Consider the following 9,118-nt stretch of genomic DNA (forward strand, 5'->3'; position numbering starts at 1 on the left):
TAGATATTATGCACTCCAATGGTGGAGTAATGAGCAAAGTACCCGAAGAAGAGTTGGAGATGAACCTATTACTACTTGGCGACAAATGAAAGGAGCCATGAGAAAGAGATTTGTACCAAGTCATTACCATAGGTTGCGACATCAAAAGCTTTAATCATTGACTCAAGGAAATAAGACCGTGGAGGATTACTATGAAGAGATGGAGATGCTCATGATGAGGTTGAGCATGAATGAAGACGGAGAGGCAAGCATGGCATAATTTTTCAGTGGTTTGAATCATGAGATGGCCAACCACGTGGAGTTACAACAATATGTAAAATTGGAGGAAATGCTCATGTGGCCATCAAGATTGAAAACCAATTCAAGAGGACGGGTACAAACTCAAGGTTTGGAGGTATTTCTAACAGCAGGAGGACTAATTCAAGTGTTTGTAGAAGCAATCTCACCTATGAATCAAGGACAAAACCCAAGTAAGGAAATGAAAGCACCAATCGGCCAAGGAGAGATGCTAGGGCCGAACTCACTCAAGCACACAAATCTGAAGGTAAATCTTATCCTAAATCTTCAAGAACTCGAGATATTGTGTGTTTCAAATGTCAGGGTTAAGGACATATTGCCAAACAATGCCCAAACTGAAGAATCATGGTGTTAAAGGACAATGGCAAGTTGGAGTCCGATAGTGATGAAGCTGAAATTGAGTCTTGAGCATCAAGAGGAAGAAATTGAAGATGAAACCGAGACTCTCAAAGCTTCAAATGCGAAATTGAGCTTGGTGGCAAGGAGGGGGTTGACTGTATATAAGGATGAGGACTAAGTTCAAAGAAAAAACATCTTTCATACCCAATGTGAAATCCAAGGTAAAATTTATAGTATGATAATTGATAGTGGAAGTTGTGGTAATGTAATTAGTAATGTGGTAATTGAGAAATTAGGGTTAACAACCATTAAACATCCTGACCATATAGATTACAATGGATTAATGATAGTGGTGAGATGAAAATGAACAAACAAGCCAAGGTAAAATTCAGCATTAATAAATATGTGGATGTTGTTTTATATGATGTTGTTCCCATGCATGCTAGCCATATTTTATTGGATAGACCATGGAAATTTGATAAAGATACCATACATTATGGTAGAGAGAATTCCATTGTATTTAAATTTAAGAGAAAGAAGATTAAGCTGGAGCCATTAACTCTAAAATAAGTATTTAGAGACCATCTTCAAATACAACAAAAGGAGGGAGGTTGAACAGCTCAAGGAGAAAGCAAGTATGGCACCCACGACTTCAACAAGTGTGCATGGGGGAAAGACCGAGATTAATGTTCAAGGTAAAGTCTTCTAAATTCAATCGTGAGGAAAGAAACAATGAAAAAGCTGAGAGAGAGAAACGAAGTGAAAAAGCCGAGAGTGTGAGAAAATGTGAGGTGGCCGAGAGTGGGAAAGAAAAAGAGAGGAAAGAAAAGAAAAAGAATTTTTTTTTAATCTTAGTTTAGGTAAGGTTAAAAAGGTAATTTTAAGTAATAATCATTGCTGGTCATGATTTATAAAGATGTTTACTTAAATAATCATGCTAACCTTGAAGAGCTTGAATTGCCAAATTCTATTTCTTCACTTTTGCAAGAATTTAATGATGTCTTTATGGAGTAAAGTCCTAATGGTTTACCACATATCCGAGGGATTGAACATCAAATTGATTTTGTTTTGGGACCTGAAATTTCTAATAGGCCTGCACATAGGAGTATTCCTGATGAGACAAAGAAACTACAAAGGTAGGTAAGTGAGTTGTTAGACAAGGCTTATATTCGTGAGAGCATGAGTCCATGTGCTGTCCCTGATTTATTAGTACTTAAGAAAAATGGATCATGGCACATGCATGTAGATTGTAGGCTATTAATAATATAACTATTAAATATAGGCATCCAATTCGTAGGTTAGATGATATGCTTGATGAATTATATGGTGCATGCATGTTCTCTAAAATTGATCTTAGGTGTGGGTATCATCAAATTAGGATGAAAGAGGGTGATGAATGGAAAACCGCATTTAAAAGTAAATATGGATTGTATAAATGGCTAGTCATGCCTTTTGGTTTAACTAATATACCCAGCACTTTCATGAGATTAATGAACCATGTAATGCATCCATTCATTGAAAAAATTTGTGGTTGTTTACTTTGATGATATTCTTGTATATAGTAGAAATTTAGATGATCATGTAGGACATCTTAGCTTAGTTTTAGGAGTACTTAGGAAGAAATGATTGTTTGTTAATATTAAAATGTATGATTTTTTGTTGAAATGATCTTGTATTTCTAGCATTTATTGTGATAGTGTTTGACTCAGGAGATTGGATTTGGTTGTACCTAAGAAATAAAAGGTTTCTGGAGTAACGAAAGTTAAAGCTTATGCCTCGAAGGGATGGATCTTTTCAAGTCTTGGAGAGGATCAATGAAAATGCTTAAAAACCTGACTTACCAAGTGAGTATAATGTGAGTGCTACTTTTAATATTGCTGAATTATCTCCATTTGCTACAGGTGATGACTTTGATTTGAGGGCAAATCCTTTTCAAGAGGAGGGGAACGATGGGAATCCGCCCGTACCCGTACAAGTAACTACCTGCTGGGGTGCTGATCCTGTACAAATGAAGACGGGGCCAATCACAAGGGCATAAGCCAAGAGATTTAAGGACAACCTAGTTAGCTTTATACAATGTGTGATTAAATCTCAAGAGGGCATAACAATACCCGAAGATGCAAAGTCCGTCTTGTGTATCCAAGCTACGAAAGTGGAAATGGACCCGACAAGCTGTTTTTGTACATTTTTGGACCCTAGACAGTAATGGATGGATTCAACACTTTATGAACTTAATTTATATCACTAAGAGGCCATAAAATCATATCAACACAGAAACAAAAGCATCCAAATTCAATTTGTGCTCATAAGCTTTCTTTTTGGCCAAAAATGCTCATTTGTTGCTGACTTTAACTTCTTTTATTGATGAAGCAAATTGGACTTACTCCAATCAAGGGGCAACATATGGGAATCAATATTAATCTTATTTGGTATCCTATATGGCATATGGAAGCTGAATTGGGGCTTTAACAAGCTAGAGATTGGTCAAAGATAGCTTGGTTGGCAAACTAGTCAACTAATTTTCTAATTTAAGTTTGACTTTTTGTTTTAGGAAACTATCTTTTATTTTTATTTTTATTTGATCATTTGCTATACAAATTAACTTAGGAAAGGATATTTTATTATTTAAATTGTAAATTAATTAATTCCTAATTCAAAATAAAGGAATTAATTAATCTATATTAAATTAGGAAAGGAAATTGAAATGCGGCCACACTAGGAACTGTCTATGCTTGGCCAATTTTGACCTAATCCTTTAGGATTTTTATTTTATTTTTAAAAACCTATTTAAGAGCTTAATTTCTCAATAATATTCAGTATATTATTCATAAAGAAAAATATTTGTGAGAAATAATTCTCTTTGTTCTCATTGAACACCTAAAACACTTAATATAAATCAAGTGTTTTAGTTTGACCTATCAATAGGACATTCATCACCTATTGTGGCGACTTCATCATATACCAAGATTTCTAATCACAAGTTGATTAGGAGTTAAGATTTCCATTAGAATCTGAACATAAATTAAGATCTGAGCTAATATAATAAGCGTTTAGGAGTAAGTCGACTTAGGTTCGTATTAGAAAATTACAAGCCAAATAGGGCCAAAAAGTCCAACTTGATATCTGACCCGTACTTCTTCTTTTCTTCAAGTCTTGCAAGTTTATGGGGCATGGCTTAAGTTAGAATTGGTTTCTAGGGTTTTTAGCCCTAAAAAAACATAAAACCGCAACATATTCCCTATTGAACTTGAGCACGAAAACTGCCACCAGCCACCACACAAAACTTGGATCTGATCCTCCTCCATGTCCTGAATCTGATCCTAGTGTTGGTTTGTCAAAATCCAGCTTCAATCGGGCACGAAAAATGATGAATAGCAACATGTATACAGATTTTTCAGGTACTTTTACATATTTTTCCAATAAATCCGAATTTACATATAGAAAATTCAAATAAAAATTGCAATAAAAATAAATAGATCAATCAATTAAAGAGGAAACCTAATATTATGATTAGCCTCCTGGTTACATCTAAAAAGAAAAAAAAAATACAAGCAAAAATCTATCATGGATTAAGGCAGAAAACAAATCATGCATATATAATTAAAAAAAATTATAAATAACATGAATAATAAAACCTAGGTTCCATATATCTAATATACATCACATATACATGAAAAATAAAATAGTAAAAAAAAATGGATTCGATTTATCATATATCGATTCAATCAAGGCTCTAATACCAGTTGTTGGAATCATGCATATAGCGGAAGCCTGATCGAGATTGAATAAAATATGTGATAAACAATTCATTATCTATTAAATCTTACTAACCTTTTGCGCAGGACCTTCCAAGCGATATAGTTGCAGTAGATCTGTGTATAAACACATCTAATTACTAGAAACAAGAAGGCTCAAAGGTTTTGGTTTACCATTGAGGTTTTCAGTATTTGGAAAACAAAACTACAGAAACTCTGTCTCAGAGGCTCTTTAGAAAGCAGTCTATTTATAAATTCAAAACCCTAGGCTCTAGGGTTTCCTAATTGCCTTGGGGCCAACAGATGGCACACTTGTCTCTAAATAATTAGTAATGGGCTCTGTCAGTATATTAGCTAGCTTGGGGATCCAACAAGCATTATTAATTAAGGCTTTTGATTTGTTAGAGAATCATGGCAAATTGTTAGCCATAAACAAGCCAAACCCGAGACCAAGCCTAATGCCTTGTTTTGTATTTCATTTAGGTAGTTGATTAAATCATTTTGTGTTAGGCTTGTTAAGTTGGTGCACAAAGACACCAAAATGTGTTAGTTGATATGTATTAGCCAAATTAGAGGTTAAGAAAATGAAGCACCTTGATGACATGGAAAGCACCTTGGTGACTAAGATGGTGACATGGAAGCTACTTGGTGACATGGAACCAAACCATTCGGCCTCTCTCTCATCCAATGCATGGAAGGATATGTCATCATGCATGAGGATTACTTCAACATGAAGCACCTAATGAGGCAGCAATACTTGTCAACAAACCATGAAGCATGTGGCAAAGTTACTTTACACATGTGTTTTGCTTCTCCATGAAGGACTTGTTTTATATTGGTGTTTAGAACAAGCCATGGTGTGCTTTCACACCTATTTTGTATGCTATAAGTATTTATTACATCCAAATGAATGTATTGTATTGAATTTTGGAGAAAATACCTTAGTTTCAACTTTGAAACCAAGAGAAACTCAAACCGGCCAAAACTAGAAAATTTTCCAGTAGCTTAATCAAAACAAGCCGAGAACATCTAAACTCCAAATCAATTTCCAAACATAAAACCTTGTTCTATTTAGATTAACCTTGCCCTAATCCTTTCAAATTGGTATCAGAGCTTGTTTCTATAAATCCTTGTTCAAAACCGATTGGAAAATACACAAAAGCACAAACCATTTTCAAATGGCATCCTCACACTTTTCAACACCTTCACCTCCTATCTTTGATGGCCAAAACTATCTTATTTTGGCAATTAAAATGAGAGCCTATCTTCAAACCTATGACATTTGGGAGCTTGTTGAAGTTGATTATGAAGTAGAACCATTGAGAGCAGGTGCTACGGTGAATCAAATCAAACTTCATAGTGAAGAAAATGCAAAACCTTTGAAAACTCTCACAGCAATACAAGCTGCTGTGACTGATGATATCTTCACTAGAATCATGACCTGTACAACTCCTAGACAAGCTTGGGAAAAGCTTCAATAGGAGTTTCAAGGAAGTACAAGATCAAGACAAATGCAGCTGCTAAACCTTAGAAGAGAATTTGAAAACTTGAAGATGCTGGAACTTGAAACCGCGAAGGAATTTTCAAACAAACTTATGAAGATTGTCAACCAAATCTGGTTACTTGGTGAATCTTTTCCAGCCCAAAGGATTATTGAAAAGATCCTTGTATGTCTTCCAGAGAAATATGAAGCAAAGATCTCAACTTTAGAGGAAACAAGAGACCTTAAACAACTCACAGTTGCTGAATTGATCAATGCCTTGCAAGCCATGGAACAAAGGAGGAGTCTTCGGCTACAAGGTGAATCAAGCTTAAGTGAAGCAGCCCTTGCTACAAATAACAAAGGAAAAACAATCCAGCAACTAAGGCCTTTTTAAAGGCAAAATAGAGGCAAGGAGACCACCAACCAAAGAGGGAACAAGATGATCTATGGTCCTTGCATAATATGCAAGAAGCAAGGACACACGGCCAAGATATGCTGGTGGAGGCCGAATGCTCAATGTAAGATTTGCAAGCAATTCGGTCACATGGAAAGAGTTTGTAGGCAAAGAAACCAAATGCAAGAAGCAAGACAAATGGATTTTGGACAGCGGGTGCACAAATCATATGTACAACAACCATGACTTGTTTGTCAAGTTCAACTCAAAAATTGCAAGAAAAATCAGGGCAGCAAATGGAAAAATCATAGAGGCACAAGAAAAAGGAGATTTGGTCATTAAAACACTAAAAGGTACAATTCAAATTACCAATGTTTTATATGTACCAAATCTATCCTAAAATTTACTTAGTGTGCCATAACTTATGAAGAAAGGATACATTTTGAAATTCTCAGATACAAGTGAAATATCTAAGGATGACAAAATTGTATTAGTTGTCCATATGAAAGATAATAGTCTTATAATTGATTTTGATCAACAAAATCAATGTCTATGAATACCAAAGTCCAAGAAGATTCAAGATTATGGCATAGAAGGCTCGGCCATTACAATTATGCCACCATGAAGCAAATGTATACTCAACAAATTGTTGAGAATTTACCACAAATCCATGAAGATGAAGCTGTTTGCCAAACATGTCAACTTGGCAAAATCAAAAGACAACCATTTCCTTTGACAACACTCAGCAAAGCAAAGGAAAAGTTACAAATGGTGCATTCAAATTTGTGTGGACCAACGAATGAAGCAACTCATGCAGGGAAAAGGTATTTTATCATCTTTATTGATGATTATTCTAGAAAGTGCTGGATATACTTCCTCAAACAAAAATCATAAGCAGTAGCCATATTTGAAGAGTTCAAAACACTTGTAGAAAACCAAGCACAAACCACCATCAAGGTGATTCGAACCGACAATGGTGGAGAGTACATTTCCAAAGCTTTCCAAGATATTTGCAAGACAAATGGTATTATACACCAACTCACAACTCCATACACACCACAACAAAATGGAGTGAGTGAAAGAAAGAATATAACCATCATGGATATGTCAAAATGCTTGTTGTTCGAGAAGTGCTTGCCAAAGAAATTTTGGGCCGAAGCTACCAATACAAGTGTATACCTCTTAAATCTAATTCCAAGTAAGGCAACTGAGTCTAAAACACCAAATGAATTGTGGTATGGTTTTAAACCTTCAATTGCTCACTTAAAAGTCTTTGGAAGTATTTGTTATATGCATGTACATGACTCCAAAAGAACCAAGCTTGATAAGAAAGCAAGTATTGGTATATTTGTACGCTATAGCTTGGTTTCAAAGGGCTATAGAATCTTTGATATATCTAAGATGCAGGTTGTTGTCTCTAGAGATGTTATCGTAGATGAGAACTCATATTGGAGTTGGAAGGAGCATAAAGTAGAAGAAAACACTTATATTCAATCAAGAACTCCTTCCACCGATCAAAGTGATTTTGATGTTACCGATGATGATGACCTGGCCAATGAAGATTATGTAGGGAAAAGAGGTACAAAATCAATTGTAGAACTTTATGCAAGTGCAAGGATGGCAACACCTGATCCTCTAACATATAGTGAGGCTTCACAACACAAAGAATGGAAAGCCGTAATGGAGGAGGAGCTTCACACGATAAAAAAGAACAAAATTTGGAGTTTGGTGCCGAGACCAAAGAAAGGACATGTAATAGGTGTCAAATGGGTTTTTAGAACAAAACTAAACCCTAATGGCATTTTGAACAAATACAAAGCAAGGCTATTGTTAAAGGCTATGTTCAACAATATGGTGTAGACTACATGGAGACTTTTTCACAGGTGGCAAGACATGAAACCATTCGGCTTTTACTTGCATATGCAGCCAATAATTCTTGGAAAATATATCATTTGGATGTGAAATTATCTTTTCTAAATGTTTTTTTAGAAGAAGAAGTATATGTTGAGCAACTTGAAGGCTTTGTTATAGAAGGAGAGGAGGAGAAAGTGTACAAGCTTCATAAAGCCTTGTATGGGCTCAAACAAGCTCCAAGAGCTTAGTATGCAAGAATTGATGACTACCTCATTCATGAAGGTTTTTCAAGAAGTGATAATGAGCCTACACTCTATATCAAAGCCAAATCACATGAAGATACAATGGTAATCTCTCTTTATGTTGATGATTTGCTAATAACATGTTGCAAAACTGAAGGCATTCAAAAATTCAAAGATAAAGTGATGGAAACCTTCGAGATGTCCGACCTTGGTATAATGAATTATTTAGGTTTGGAGATCAAGTAAAGGTATAACTCTATTTCAAGAAAAATATTCTTTGAATTTGCTTGATAAGTTTCAACTAGAAAATTGCAAGATTGTTGAAACACCAATGATTCAAAATGCCAAGTTCGAACTTGATGATGGAAGTGAGAAAGTGAATGCTTCGGTTTATAGAACCCTAATTAGAAGCTTGCTTTATTTGTGTGCTTCAAGACCTAATATATATGCTGTAAGTGTGCTATCAAGGTCCATGAGTGCACCATCTCAAAACCATTACCAAGCTGCAAAAAGAGTATTAAGGTATGTAAACGGCATGGCCAACTTTGGAATCCTATACAAGCATGGCAACATGTGTGAATTAGTTGGCTATTGTGATAGTGATTGGGCAGGTAGCTTGGAAGACATGAAGAGCACTTCTGGATACTTGTTTATGTTTGATTCAGGTCCATTTTCATGGAGTTCACGCAAGTAAGGAACCACGGCACAATCAACAGCAGAAGCTGAATACATCTCGGCGGCAGCAGCATCAAAT

The sequence above is a fragment of the Ziziphus jujuba genome, chromosome 6, assembly GCF_031755915.1.
Source record: "Ziziphus jujuba cultivar Dongzao chromosome 6, ASM3175591v1".
NCBI lineage: Eukaryota > Viridiplantae > Streptophyta > Magnoliopsida > Rosales > Rhamnaceae > Ziziphus > Ziziphus jujuba.